General features: G+C 41.1%; 1 protein-coding gene across 2 annotated transcripts in view; it reads left to right on the plus strand.

Annotated features, from left to right (window-relative positions):
* Positions 1 to 16,426, plus strand: part of SEMA5A (semaphorin 5A) — a 460,685-nt gene that overhangs the window by 251,125 nt on the left and 193,134 nt on the right. The gene's annotated exons all lie outside the window — the stretch shown is intronic.

Consider the following 16,426-nt stretch of genomic DNA (forward strand, 5'->3'; position numbering starts at 1 on the left):
GTGTGTTTGTGCATGTGCGCGTATTCACCTATGTCTTTGTATGAGATGGAGGTAGATGAGGAAACAGGAAAATGGGTCAGCTGGCCCATTAGTTCCTGGTCTTCTGCATTGCTGGCCACTCCAGCGGGTGTGCTCTCTTTCTTACATAGGATGCATGGAGAACAAAAGCAGTAAGATGCAATTGGTCGTGATGGTTTTGACTGCGACTAAAAAGGGGAACGGGTTCAAAGATTAATTGATCCAGAGTCAGCATGAATGCCAGAGTGTAGGAGGAGCCAGGCTGGACATACCACAGGAGACTCTCATCAGGGTTTGTTTCTTTCTCTGCTGACTGGCTTTATGTCAGGTATTGGCAGAGATCAGTTTACTTTTTTTCTGTCTCGATTGTTTGTGTGTAAGAGTGAGGAGAAGATGGAATATGAACATATGAATAAATGGTTGGATGAAAACAGATGACTAAGGAGTATCTTATTTGGACTGGAGTGGGTTAGCTGTCCATCCCTTGTCCAATCAGCTATGACCAGGAAGCAGACTGTAATAAGACCATGTGTTTTGGGGCCACCCCTTGAAGGGATACTTCCATGGCAGTGAGCTGAGGAGAGGACCTTAAATGTCTGCTCTATTGCCCAAAACAGTATGTGAGAATTCAAAATCACACAGCAAAGAAAGATTGCTGAACCGCATTAATATATGGGACTGGGAGATAGAGAGAAGGAGGAGGTGGGTACCAGATTGTATGGAAAATAGAACCATCAATCAAATGGTAGAAAAAAACCATTTTATATAATACATATTTTTTAAATCAGCTCTTTAAGCATTGAAAACATTTGAAGATTTGACTTTTTGTTGGAACAATCAGGCAAGGGAGGGTAAGCTACCTCGATGGAACACGTAGATGCGTTATCAAATACAGACTCATAAGAAAACTATTTGTAATTTCTTTTTATTGTAATATTACAGATCGGATTGTATCATCTTAATTTAGCATCTGTATTTGGTCAGGATGGTAGAACAAATTCTTCATTCTTGGAAATTTATACAAAGAGATAAATATCATTTAGTGCAGCTCTGTGGAAGATTTGCCTCAAAGCTTGTACTTCTCTCTCAGTTTTCCTGGAAGCATTCATATTTTTGGACAGTATTTCTTCTACTGCCTTTGCACCCCCAGCAGAGCATCTGGGTCAAGATTCATTGTAGGAGTGCCACCTCCATGTCTGAGACCTGCCTGGGAGTGTGTTCTTCCCCTGTGCTCCTAAGATCAACCCTCCAAGCTTCAGAGGGCGCCACTGCCCGCCCATGGCCGACAGTTTGGCAGAGAGATGGATCAGGCATCCGGAAACAGCTGTTGTGGAAACTTGCAGGCTGATATTTAAGTTTGGCTGTGAGAACTAAGGCTGGCTGGTTTCGAGTCTCATGACTTATGGCTTTAACAGGGCAACTATGGTTTGAGTTAAGCGACGTGTTTAATTTGGATGTTCACGTGTTGAGAGACTAAATAAGGAGTTCCTTGTTAACCCCATGCTTCTTTGGGAAGGAAGAGCTCTAGGCATTTTTGGCCTGTCAAGCTGAGTCTCTGAGGCTGCGTTCTTGGCTGGTTCTCAGCCCAGTGACTGATGCTTGGGACCCTCTCCAGGATGGTTTGCAGAATCCAACACTGCCTGGTGGAGTTAGGTGATTTGCATCCTGAAATGCAAGCATTTTGTGGGCAGGAACATTTTGTCACGTGAAGCATTGGAAGTCCTTACCAGAGCAGAAGGCATTCCAGACAGTAGATGGAAGGAAAAAGAGACTGTGGGATGATGTGTAAATGCTTCTCATTAAAAGGAGGGGACTTGAAAAGTGTTGGAGGCGGGAGGAATTTAGCACACAACTGCAAGTGTTTCCTTGTCCCTTCCTCTACTTTGGTGTTATTATTAGAATGGAAGGATTTGTGCGTTGTCTTGCTGGGCCTGCTGCCCCAGACTGGCAGAGTTTATGTGGCTGGCCAAGGGGGTGCCTTCTTCCTGTTCTGTCATCACATTTCCTGAGGCTGGGGCCTGGCTGTGAGGACTGATGCCTCCCTCCCCCAGTGCTGGAGTGGAACTATAATTGAAGCAATGTGTGGTGCGTTGGCACAAAGAGAGCTATTTATTAAAGCGTATCCGTTTTGTACTGATAGGCTTCTTCCAGCTGAAACCTGCAAGAATGAATAAGGCTGTTCCTCATTCTACAGAAAAGTACCCCAGGTGTGCACTAGCCTATCATCAAGGAGTCTGTTCCATTTGTGATTTCCTCAAAATTTTACCCTAAGCAAGAGTTCTTGAGTTAGAAAATAAAGGGGAAAAAATTCCATCACTGGTGATTGTTAAAAATAATTGATAAATAGTGTTGAATTTGAATCGGCTCAATCCGCCATATAAAAGGAATGGAAGTAATTATGTTCTCATCTTTCCTTATTCGCTGGCTCATTGTTAACTCCCACATGGTCGCTTTCTCTCCATAATTCATTCAGGATGTGTCTACGTTGATTATTTATCAGGCAGGCAAATCTAGATTTGAGTTTACATTATGAAAATGAAGGTCTTTTGCTTTCCCCTTGTCACTATTAGTTTCTTTCAGAATTCTATATTAGCTACTGTTTTATAGTCCACTGAAAATTATTACATTGCTAGGTATTCGTTACAATGTACTTTCATTCAGAATTGGAGTATGCAACTAGGAAAACACATTTGGCACAGACAAAATCTTTATACACATGTTTTTAGTAAAACTATGGATCACATGCATTGAGGTGCATAGTAATTAATTCCATGCGCCCCTTGTTCTGTGTTCAGTGCTGTCACCATGTAAAGGAAGTGAAGTTTGAGCACCCTTTGAGACGGGTAAGAGGGAGCTGGGGGAATAATTTGGGGACGGTCACTGGAGAGATGGGGGCATGCCAGAGGTGACATGTGTTCTGTGTAACAAGGAGCATATTTAGGAAAGTGCATACAAGTCACTAACTTGCTTACGTTGGGGGGTTTGGTTAAAGTTAAGTTGGCAGGGGCAAGCTAGCAAAGCCCCTGGGTTTCCCAGCCCAGGAGTATGGCAGGCAGAATTCTCGCATGGTCCCCAGGATCCTGCCCCCTGGTGGACATGCCCTATTAATCATCTCTCCTCAAGCTTGGGCAGGGCAGGTGGATATTATGGGATTCACGCCCATGATTAGGTTTCTTATATGGTAAACCATATCTCATGAGAACGGTGAGATAATAAAGGGGTATTGCTTTAAGCCTCTAAGTTTGTCGCAACTTGTTAGAAAGCAATGGAAAACTAAAACAAGGAGTGGATGAGTTTCCTGTTGCTGCTATAACAAATTGCCCTGTAGTTAGTGGCTTAAAACAATGTAAATTTATTATCTTATTGTTCTGGATGTCAGAAGTTCCAAATGGGTCCCACTGGGCTAAAATCAAGGTGCTGGCAGGGCCGCATTCCTCCTGCAGGCTCTAGGGGACAATCCATTTCCTTGCTGATTCCAGTTTCCCTGGCTCATGGCTCCCTTCTGTCTTCAAAGGTTGCAATTGCATCACTCTGACCTCTGCTTTCTCCATCTCATCTCCTCTGACTCTGATCCTCCTTCCTTCTTCTTTCATTTATACGAATGCTTGTGATTACATAGGACTCACTGGAAAATCAAGGATAATCTCCCACCTCAAGGTCAACCAATTAGCAACCTTAATTCCATCTGTAACCTAAATAGCCCCCTTTCCAGATAACATGATATATTCACAGGTTCCAAGGATTAGGATGTGGGCATCTTTATTCTGTCTACCACTAGGAATTCAAGGTTTATGTTGTGGAATGGGGAGGCATGTGTGTGATGTGATGGAATGTGCATTTTAGAAAGATCTTTCTGATAACATGGCAGGGGGCCCAGTTGGGGATCCCTTTCTCCACCTGGTGAGTTGTGACTACTAGAAAGTGGGTAATGCCTCAGTGTATCTATGGCATTTGAGATTCCACTATTCCTTTTCTTATATTCTAGAAATGGTGTTAAATTAATTCAGTGGATTTACCTATAAATACATGTTGTGTAATACTTAGTAGCCATTTCATGGGGAGAGGGCAGTGTGTCCTTTGTACCTGTGGATTACTTTGATTGAAAGTTGTGGGGACAGGGCAGTTACTGCTTTTCCAGCTACTGCCTTTAGAAGGTTCTGGGTCCTCTTCTCGGGCATGATTGAAAACCCCAGGGACAAATGATGTGGCCCACTGCCATCGTGCTCACAGGCCTCACTCCCATCACTCCTGGCTTCTTGTCTTTCCAACCTTAACTTCCTCTTCACTTTGTTTTTCTTACCCATTTTTCCTTTTTTCCTTTTCTGTATTTGTTGGATCTTTGTAATTTTATTTGTATTCATGATGTTTTAAAAGGTGTATTCAACGTTAATCTCTTTGCTCCAGAATGAACCTTGTTTGACCTGAATTTGACTCGATGACGCTCTTGTGTTAGAGTGGGAAGGAAGTGAGGCATGAGGCAGTCGTCTCTCACTTGACCAAGAGGCCCCTGTATCCTGAGAAGTTGAGTGACCTGACAGATGTCAGACAGCTGTCTTCTCCCATGCCAGGAACAGCAGTTTATCTTGGTCCCATTTCATCAGGTTTCATGGCTCGATTTGCCTTACCCTGTTTAGTGATCTGGAAGTCTCTAAGACTCCAGTATTTCTCAGTGTCCCTCCATAATTCTATCAAGGAATACATCAATCAAATGATGTGGATGTGGGATTTACTTTCTATATAAACTAGGGTTTATCAACTTTGGCACAGTTGACATTTCGGACTGGATAATTCTTCATTGTGGGACTGTCCTATGCATTCGTTCTAGGATGTTTAGCATCCCTGGCCTCCACCCACTAGATGCCAGTAAAACCCTCTACCCCAGGTTATGACAACCAAAAATGTCTGCAGACATTGCCAAGTGTCCCTGGGGTGGGGAGGATGACAAAATCATCCCCAGTTGGTGACCGTTGGAATAAACATATCTAAGAATAATATGGAAAACATATTTTGAATAGGAGCAGTTGGCAAGATTGAATTACGTGTTTGATGAGGTAAAGAATATTTTAATTCTAGTAGAGAAAAATTCTGTGCTAGAGGGAAAATGGAAATTTTGTTCTTTTATTTTTTTTTTGCTAAGGGAGAGTAACCCTGAGCTAACATCTGTGCCATTCTTCCTTCACTTTCTATTGCTTTTGTATTTTTTCATTTTATCAGGTCCACTAAGATCATTAAATATTAGAAATTAAGTTTTGAAAGCCCATCGTAATTCAGATATTAATATATTTAGTTTTCTCGTCTATAAAGTGAGGATGATAATGGTACCTACCTCATAGAGTTATTGTGAGGATTACATGAGACTTACAAAGTGGCTTTTATTGTACATAGAGGTTCTGAATTCATGTTAACTAATATTATCAACAAAGAATCGGGTTAGGTTAATGAAGGAATTATTTAAATTATATAGATGGAAACACACATACACATATAATTATTTATTTAAAAATAAAAAAGCAACTTGGCATTTCTTAGTATCTTCTTTTTAACCGAAAGTTCCCAATAAAACCAAGTTTCCTCACCTTGTCTTGGAGAAATCTCCTCTATATCTGACTGGTGTGAGTCCAGGCTGATATTCTCCAGCTATTATTGAGAGCCACGCCAGGCAGCCATCAGGCCGACCTGAGAAGGTGTTTCTGACGTGACTGCTGCATTGCTGACCAGCACAACTTTCACTTCGTCCTTAATGCCTCTCACACTTTCTTTTCTGGCCAGAGTCTAGAGACAGACTTGTTATTGCTTCAGGTTGACTAAGGCAATCTTACTACTCAAGTTTCTGGCCATCTATTTCTGAAAATTTCCACTTCCACACACATTTGTAAAGTTATTGTATTGGGGACGGTCTCCAAGACCACCGCAGGTTCAATGGTTCTCTAGCAGGATTCATAGGACTCAGTGTACAGTTGTGCTCATGGCTGTGGCTTCTTACAGTGAAGAATGCAGAACCAGGTCTGCAGGATAAGGCACATGGGGGGAGTCCAGAGGAAGCCAGGCACAAACTTGCAAGAGTCTTCTCCCTGTGGAGTCACACAGGGTGGGCTTACTTCCTCCTGCAACAAGCTGTGACAACACATGTGAAGTGCCATCTACCAGGGAAGCTTGTTGGACCAGCGCCCAGGGTTTTTAGTGAGGACTGGTCACATAGGCACCCTTTGCCTGGACAGTACTAAAATGACAGACTCCTTGTAGTGATGCAGGTTTCAGCATAAACCACGTTGTTATGTAAATGGTTGAGGCACAGTGAGCCCTTCTTAATGGGGAATGGTGGAAACCCTCCTGAAACCCAAGCTCCTGGATACCAGCTTGTCAAGTTGGCCAGCAGACCTTGCTGGGGATCACAGCCTCGGGCCTGCTGAGCCCACTCTTTTCTGTACAGTTATTACTGTACAGTTCATTGGCATATGGAGTTTAATAGCACTAGTTTCCTGAATCAGAAAAGACCCCTAGAACTAATCCTTACTTTTTGCCCATGTAGCTTTATTATATCTTCATACTGTATAAGTAGAAGAATTGGAGAAATCCTATACACATTTGTAGAAACCTTTATCATACAAAATCTCACATTCTACATTTATGCCTTTTTTGCTACTGTTGTGTGAATAATTGTAGTTAAAATGTTTCTATCCTGTTTTAGTGTTAACAGGAGTATTTGCAAGGATGTTATCTCCTTTTCATTCTGTATCACCATTCTTTGGTAGTTAGGGCATTTATTATTTTTTTCCATGTTTCCAGATGAGCAAGCTAACTTAGACATGTTAGGCAGTTTGCTCCAGGTTGCATGGCTAAGAAAAACAAAGCCAGAACACAAATACTGCTCTCGTCTTCCTTTATGAATTCCACAGCCATCTCTACTGTCTTGATGTGGAGTCAGGTAAGAGTCATACCCCCAATGTAATAAGTTGTTATTAGCATTAATATCTGTTTTTGTTGCTTTCACGCATACAGGAAATAGTATTAAACTTTCTGTCTCTCCTCCCTCTGCCACCAAGGTGTCTTTGACTGGGGTGGGGATTCTATTCTAGGGAATTTGTTGCAGGTGAGGACTCTGAATGAGTCAGTAAGATAATAAATTAGAGGCATGAGGCTTCGTCAGCTCTACATCCAATAGTTTTTCTCTCAGTAAGTCACATCTCCATATGGCCTTCTGTGATGTTTCCAAGGAATGCATTTCTGGTAGTTCCGTTAGTCTAAAGATCTGATCTGACAACCTGCAGAAAAAAAAATGTGTTTTTGCTTAGCATCCCAGAAGATAATTGTACACGTAAATGTCGTGTGCCTTACTAGCTTATTTGTCATGAAATTGTCATCATTTCTAAAACAAATTGAAATATACCTACTTCAAAAATAAATTAGTATGTTTATGGGGCTGGCCTAGTGGTGTAGTGGTTAAGTTCGTACACCCTGCTTCAGTGGCCCGGGGTTCGCTGGTTCAGATCCCAGGCACCGACCTATGCATGGCTTATCAAGCCATGCTGTGGCAGGCATCTCACATATAAAATGGAGGAAGGTCGGCACAGATGTTAGCTCGGGGCCAGTCTTCCTCAGAAAAAGGAGGAGAATTGGCACTAGATGTTAGCTGAAGGCTAATCTTACTCAAAAAAATAAAATAAATAAAAAAATAAGCAAATTTGTATGTTTAAAACAGAGATAAATATAATTTATCTCCAAATCATTAAGCAATTACAAATCAAACAGTTGGTGCTGATTAATTATCTATATACAAGGTAGCATTTAAAAAATTCATGATAAATTGGAGCAATCTGTTGAAGTGTTGAAGGTGATTATTTATAAAGTGTGATGTAGATGAAATTTGTCACACTGGAAGGAAAAGAAATTCTTTATTAACATCCAATCATCTCTTTCTCTCACTTCTGAATTCAATATGTCCTATCTTTACATCAGTCTTGCTGCTCAGGAACAATAATGTTTACTAAAATGGCATTTTTTGTTCCATCATCATTAAGGTTTTTCAAATTCCAAATTAGTGTCATCACACAACTGCCAAATTCTGAACTTTATCGTGGAGAAGGATACAAAAATAAGGTCTAAATTTTTTTCCCTGAGAGTTCCATTACCCCACTTTCTCTGTTTTCCTCAATGTACCGATTATCACTGTTCGATGATCCTTCCAGACAGAATTGCTCACTGTGAACATCTTCCCCACACAGAAAATGTTTTGCAAGTTCATTCTCTATGGTTCTAACCTCTACCTTGCTCAGTATTTTTCATCAATGGTTCAGATTAGGATTTAAGGATGTACTGAAGACATTTGTGAATAGTCCTAAGTTGATTGACAGTTTTAGGGTCCATTAGTTCTTAACAGGTGAAATCAACCGCTATAATATTTTCAAGGGCAAATGATAAGCTGTACAATTGGAACTAAATCCACAACTAATAAAAAACAGCAAGAGCCAACTGCATTAATCAAGAATGGGAATAGCATTGGTGTTTCAGAAAAAAAAATCAACAGCTTTAGGTGGCTGTAAAAAAGATAATCATATTTTTCATTCATCAGTGTGCAATATTATGATACAAAATTTGATGCCTTAGCATTTTCTAACAAATCCTATCATATATGCAGTGTTATGCATGTTTTTGGATGCTATACTTTTTTTAAAAACTTTTCTAATGGAAAATTTCAACCATAGACAAAGATAAAGAGAATAGTATTATGAAACTCTGTGTTCTCAGCAGTCAGTTAAAAACTTTAGCAATTTATATTGTAAATCTTGTTTCATCTATTCCCCTACCAAATTCCCCCGTGCCCACCCCAGCCCCAGATTATTCTGAAGCAAGTCTCAGACAATGTGCCTTATCATCTTTCCATATTTAATTGAATTCTGAACTTTTGAGGTATAGCGAATCAAGAAGAATAGAGAGAAAAGGGACCAGAACAGAGGAATCAGAAACCATATTATCTGAAAAATGAGAAAAGGAATTGGGACACACTGGTCCAGAAAGGAGAAGACCCAGGAAGACGATTCAGGGGTCCATAAACAGGGAAGGACAATAATGTGAAAGAAGGTTAAGCGTTTATCTCTGGGTCTCAAGGTGTAGAGCCACAACTAATGGGTGAAAGCTATGGGTGATCGATGTCAGCTCAGCCTAAGAAAGAACTTCCTAAAGTCACGTGGGCCAAAGACTCAATGGACTGATACAAGAAATTGATGTTTTCAACCGACCGGGTTTATCAAGCAGACAGAGAAACAGCTTGGCAGTGTGATACAGAGGGACAGTGACAGGCGAGATTTGATGTCACATGGCTCACTCCAAACCGAAGAGTCTATGAAATATGGTTAGATTCTCAGCTCAAGCTCTTCTTAGTTTATGTGAAAGAAGAATCTAATCCTTTTTGAATGTGAAAGCCAGGAAAGAGCTTCATCCTACTGTTTATAGTGTGGACACGTGGGGCTATGGAAAGATCCTAGTGTTTTGAGTCAGCAGATGAGTAATCCACCTTGATCCTGCCATTTTCTAGCTGGGCAGAGCTCAATGAGGTGTTTACCCTCACCCTGAACTTCAGTCTCCTAATCTGTAAAATAGAATTTTTCAGTTTTCTGAGAATTAAGTAAGGAGTCATAATTAAAGTCTCTCTCATTTATTCTCTACTCAGGTGCTTGCTATGAGGTGTTGAACTTATGGTTCAAATGTCCATGCCATCCCAAACCTTCTGTGTTAATATTGCTTTGATATAGTTGGATTTGTGATAATTTGTTCAGCTGTCTGAACTGGGGGGACAAGGTGAGATATACAGGGTCTGTCCAGAAGAAGGCCAGAGTGTGGTGGGCATTCTACGCTGGATTGTGTCCTCTCCATTACTCTAGGAGAAGTATAGATATTCTTAATTTAACCGTGCTTGCTTCCTCCCACCGAAAGAGAATAGTTGTAATCATTTCATTGCTATAATCTTCCTACATTCTTTCTTACAGGGGTGGGAAGATGTTGTTTTAAACATAAAATATTGTTTTCTAGTACTTTCTTAAGGGACCTGATCAAAATTTCCATGGTAGACTAAAATTACACTAAACAATAACGGCTCAACAACAAGCATCATGTTGTTATATTGATAGAGACCTTGGAAGTGTGTGATAGTTATTTATGGAGCTATCGCCCTCCAGAGATTGTCACAAATAACAGGATACCCCCCAAATCATACGTTCCCAATCATCCTCTTTATTAATAGTGTTTAGAAGTAGAGGTTTACCAATAGATTCTATTTATAGGACACCTAGAAAGTACAGAAACCCTCCTGTGCTTTGAAATGTGCCCTGGCTAACTGGGACATCTCCTGTTATCTGAAACATTAAAATGAAACTGTGGACAGGACTGTTCCCTCGTTGGGAACATCAACCTGTATTCAGAGACTTGAACCATCCACGTTATCCTAAATTGCCCTCAGGGCAGACTGAGAGCCTGCAACATTTGAGCGCACACAGTGTAGCATCGAGCACTGAGGCCCTTTGTTCATGAACAGGTTGGGAAATGTGAGATAAATGATACTTTTTTGATGGTAGGAGAAAATGTGGGAGAGGCTTGGAAGGAGGGATTGCTGTGGGGCAAGGAATGTTAAAACTTAGCAATTCCGCTTTGGTCTTCCTCCGCAGAACACTGCCCTTCTCCTTCCAGCATTTTTCAGATGCCAGGCCCGCAACATGAAAACACGGCATGCCAGCCGAGTGCCTGACATTCCCAGTGATTGCGTGGTGGGGAGCCAGCTAGTGCTTGCTGCTCCAGACATTCAGTGTGGGCAGAAACTCATCCTGTGATGGCTTCAGAAGAAGCTCACTAGAGCTTAGCATAACCCAGGAGGTGATGCCTGTTTTAATTGCCTTCCATTCATCCCAATGGTGATGGAAAAGATCCTCTGCCGTAGGATTGTGGGGATGGCTGAGCACAGGACACCTGGCACTGGACAGATGCGATGACAGCAGTTTATTAGTCACCTGTACTCAAAGCCCAGGGTAGGAGGACACTGCAGGCCATGCAGGGACTCATGGGGAACAGAGTGAGTAACTGAGGCTGTGGGAGGCAGACTTTGTAGTATCAAGATGGTGGGGTGACCCCTGGTTCCCACAGGAGAATGTGATGGGCCTGCTTGAATAATTGCATGGGCTGACAAAGACCTGAAGCCACTACTTAAGGATGAGCAGGAACAGTGCCTGGTCCTGTGACAAGGAGGGTGATTTGGCTAAGACCTTTCCCACTGCAGCAGAGCAGGGAAGGGAACATATAGTTAGGCTATTCGAGACCCTCCTAGTTTCCCCCAGATGCTGAGGCAGCACATAATATTGAGACTTAATTGTAGGCCTTACACCACCACGCCTGCCGAAAAAGAAAAGAGAAAATGCACTTATTTGCCATCCCAACAGACCACTCATTCATTGTTTCAGTCACTCAGCTCACATATTAATACTTCTCCTTACCTTTCTATTCCTGAATATTAAAGTGCATGCACATTACAGTGAAGAATCCCAAGAGTAAGATTAGAAGGAATTTCAGATCAAAGGCAATCTTTATTCACCTTTTGGGGTCTTAAAATAAAGAATAAATTACTTACTAGGTAAAGATACTGATTCTTGGCCACAGGCCACCCTCCCTTACTCGCTTCCCCCACCCTCAAGGCAGCAAATCTCTGAAAGAGGTCACATATTAGTGTTGAATGTCTCTTGTTGTTGTTGTTATTAAGAGCTATCCTCATTATTGAGAGGAAGATAGCTTTCTTTGTCCTCAAATGGGATATACAAAATTAGAAAAGCAGACATATGCTTCCTGTTTTGTGTCTCCGTTCTTGGTCTCCAGGGTCCACTGAGGAAACACTGAACGTTACCCACAGGTGAACTTGGAGGGAGGGTGTCAATATGAGGATGTCACACTCCTGACCCGCCTAGAATCTCAAAGCTGAGAACCATCCAGTATTTTCTACTCAAGGCATTCATTCGACGTCTGTTTGAATTCATTTCCTTATTGAATGACTCCTTGAATGTATGGCCATATTTTAATTTCAAGTGCTTGCTCCTTGATCCTGGGATTTGCTTTGAACATTAGTGAAACAAAGTATGTTCTTTACTTGGAGACTGGATGGTTCAGGGCGTTCCAATGTCCTCTTCATCACTGACACCTCTTTCCTTCTGAGGTACACTTTCCCCTCTATTTCCTGGCCTTCTTTTCCCTTTTTCCTTCCCTCCTTCACTGCCACTGTTTCTTTCTATCTTTTTTATCCCCGCTTCACAAGTCCTATTTCTCTTGACTTATAGAAATGTGTTAAGCAAATGTGAAATGTTCTTAAACAGGAAATAATGGACCTAAACTGAAAACCAAAGTGATCTATTTTAATGGTATATTTTATTCTCTTCCAATCTTACAACATAATTCCCCCAAGTAGATTTGAATTTGAGTTTGTTTACATCTTTCATTATAGGCCCATATTTCCTATAAAGAAAGTAGGCACATAGCCACGATTTGAGAGTTTCTAATCCTAAAATTAGTTTAACAACAACAACAAAAATAGATATACAAGCTAAATTCACTCATTATCAATCTCTCCAGAGGAGGGAGAGAGAGATAAGTTGAGTGTGTGTTTGAGACAAGATAAATCATCACAGTCCTTGAAGTTGGTTTCTATAAGGAGAGCAACTTGAGAAAAACTCAAGTAAAAGGGAAAAACCCAAGCCTAGAAGGACATCTTTTAGAGCAACTCATGTGGTTAGAAATCCAGGGTAGTCAATGAAAATAACTTGATTTCTACCATATAATTACATGGTGAGGAGCTAGCACAGGTCACAGGCATTAAAGACCATGTTCTTTTTTGTTTTGCCAGAACCTAAATTCAGGCTGTACGTAAAGGTAAAATGGCTGGCAACAAGTGTTCTGATGACTTAAGTGAACTTGGGAGACAGAGTGAAAAACCAGGGGAACGTTTTCTTCCTTTCATTGTCCCGTCTCTTTCTGTTCACAACACTTCTGACATCAAATGAGAGGTGTTTTTCCCACACTAACCAATTCTCCAACTCTCTGGACAACAACTGGGTGTCCCACAATTCAAATCAATTCTGAAACTAACTTCCTGGAATTCATCAGACCCTACAGGTTAAGGATTCAGTCCCACAAGACTGATCCCTGATTCAGACTCTAGGCACAAGTCCAGATTGTCACCTGTACTTCTGGCCAACTAGCTACAAATCGGGGCTTCCCCATGACTCCCTCCTCAGGTTCACTAATTCCCTAGAACCCCTCACAAAACCCAGGAAAACACTTTACTTACATTTACATTTAGTTTATTATAAAGGATACAACTTAGGGATACCCAAATGGAAGAGATGCAAAGGACAAAGTAATGGCAGGGTGCATGGCTGAGCGTCTATACCCTCCTTGGGCACACCGCCCTCCCAGCACCTCACAGTGTTCACCAACTTGGAAGCTGTCTGAACCCCATCATTAAGATATTTTTATAGAGGTTTCATTCCATCAACTTGATTGATTAAATCATTGGCCATTGATGATTGAACTCAGTCTCTGGCTCTTCTCCCCTTCCTGGAGGCCCAGGGGTGGGGCTATAAATTCCAACTCTCTACTCAGGTGGTTGCTTCCCCTGGCAACTAGCCCTCATCCTGAAGCTCTTTGGGCCCACCAAGATCACCTCATTAGCATAAGCTCAGAGTGCTTGAAAGGAACTTGTTATGACTAACAAAAGATGTTCCTATCACTCAGGAAATACTAAGGATGTTAGAAGCTCAGTGTCAGGAACTGAGGGTTGGGGGGAGAGGACAAAAACCAAGTATGTATTTCTCGTTGTGTCTCACATTGATAACAAATTTTCAATAATTCCTTAATGCACAGCACTGTTTTGTCCAGCTTTCTCCAAATATTGAATATTGCAATAAGAACTTAATATGGGGAACATATTTTTTTTTCTTTTTGGCAGACATCTGTATCTTTTTTTTCCTCTACTGACTGAATGGATTTAGCTTTTCAAATCATTTGGAATTCCTTAGGCATTTATTAGAAATCTTATTTTCAAATCTCCCCCAAAGCAGAGTTTCTCATCAAAACATGTAGAAATATTTGTTACTATGAACCTTTAATAATATTAAAAGCAAAATTTTGCCCAGTAGCTGTTTGCATTTCTCCCTTCCATTATAGCTGTATCTCCAAGTTAAAAAGATACCTAAAGAATTAGAATGAGATTAAAAATGGCTTTTCTTTAAATAATTAAAATCATTAAATAGCCAACAATTTTGCAGGCTTACTATGTGCAGTCTCTGTATTAAATTCCATTTATAAATTCTCCTTAGCACTCACCAATACCCTTTGATGTTGGTGCTATTTATTATGTCCATTAACCAGTGAGGAATAAGGAGAGTGGGAGAAATGCAAAGATTCAACTAAATCACATAGCCAGGATGCAGCCCAGCTCCCCATAGTGCCCACATAGACAGACCCAAGGGAGGTTGGAATAGGACTTTCATTGTCTTTTACGAACAAGGATGGAGGAACTCCCGTGACATTCATGACTTGGCTTTTGAGACTGCTAGTGGAGAAGACAGACTGACAGACAGATCTGCTGTCTCTCTTCCACTTTGATGGACAGCATGCCTGCTTGGCTCAGTGTTCATTAGGTAACATAACACCATCCCCAAGACTGAGTTAGTTGGATCAGTACATTTTTAACCCAATAGTCAGAATTTTTATTGCTTAGTAAAATTTTGGTTCACAGAGCCTTCAACTTTAAGAAGTAAAATGAATACGCATGTAGAGTTATGCCTCAAGCTAGCATTTTGAGAAATTATTTGAAGGGAAGAGGATAAGACTTGTAACTTCTCCAGAGATTCCTTCCAAAGCAGCATGAATATTTCTATTTTATTTTAGCAACATGACATTTGACAAATCTTCTCCCCAGTGTTCCTGCTCAGCTAGTTTTGAGTACTCAGTCTAAATGAGTACTCAGCAGTCTAAATGAGTATCCAGCAGGAACAAACCTCTGGGTTTTGCTCTGGGTGCCAGCAGCCGGTCGTGGGATCCACTGATATCACCCTGACCCACCCTGACCTTTCATGGGACTTTGCTTTCTGGGGGCCTCAGTTGCTGCGTGCAGAGCTGTCTAGAGGCTGTCTCACCCCACACACTCTTGTATAACCTATTCCTGAACCTTGCTGACGCATCCTAGTGATGCTGCTTGACGCTGCCATTGTAATACATCTGGAAGCCATGGCCAGCCTCAAGGTGCATTGCTGATGGTTCTAGTGCCTGGGTTCTGAATCTCTAGGGATGCCTTATGACTAACATGGGGGAAGGAAGAGGCCGGGGCTTCATTTATTCTAAACATTATTCACCGACATCATCTGTTACAAAGAGGAATGATAATTTTTTAGAGCCATATGGAGTCCCAGTCTCTAGTAGACCACACATATTGTGTTGGAGCTACTGCTGTGATGGACGTTTTCAGGTATGACACAGAAACATTTATTTGGTTTGATTTACTTTCAGTGAAATTTAATTTGGTATGAAAAAAGATTTTATATATATATATACTCCTATACCTATGTAAAGCTTCAGTTGATATAAAATTTTATCAAATTTTATATATATATATATGATTAATATATATAATTTGTTTGCCAGATGTGCTGAGCTTTACTCCCTACCCTTAAAATAGTTTTGTGGCTTTTTCTCCAATGTCATAGTCCACATGTCATATATCCTATTGAAAGCAAAAGGTGAGCTGATACTTGTGGAGCAATCTGAATGTCTTCAATCCAGGCTGCTGTGAGGAGGTAACAGAGATGATAACTAAAGCGTTTTCTCTGTGTTTTTTACCTTGCATGTGCAAACAATCTCTGAATTGTTGCCACATGCAAAACTCTTCAGGGCCCGTTGTTAACTCCCACCACCCTGGTTAAGCAACATCCATGTGATGGGCCAACAAATCCATCAGTGGCAAGAATGAGCTTTCCAAAGCCTGATGGAGACAGAAGGTTCCAGGCCCTACTACTCCTACTGACTTACTTTGCCCTAGAATTTATAGAGAGCGTCCACATCCATCTCGTTATATCTCACAACAATCTTATGAAACAAGAGGCACAGGGATTATTTTTTCCCATTATATAGATGTGCAAGATGAGTTTCAGGAATGCAAAATGTTTTGCCCAAACTTCATACTCATCTCGAACCTGTCATCTTAAAAGCAGGTTCACCTGATAACAGATGTGATGAGGCTTTCACCTTGAAATGGTGACCTGCTGTTCAGAAAGTTTCTAAAGGCAAAGCCACTGTGCCTTTCTGAATTCCTAGATTCATTCCTTCTTTCCACAGGTATTAATTAGGATGTCCTGTGTGCCAGTTAGACTTCAAGGGGAGG

The sequence above is a fragment of the Equus przewalskii genome, chromosome 20 (genome assembly GCF_037783145.1).
Source record: "Equus przewalskii isolate Varuska chromosome 20, EquPr2, whole genome shotgun sequence".
In the NCBI taxonomy this organism is placed as follows: Eukaryota; Metazoa; Chordata; class Mammalia; order Perissodactyla; family Equidae; genus Equus; species Equus przewalskii.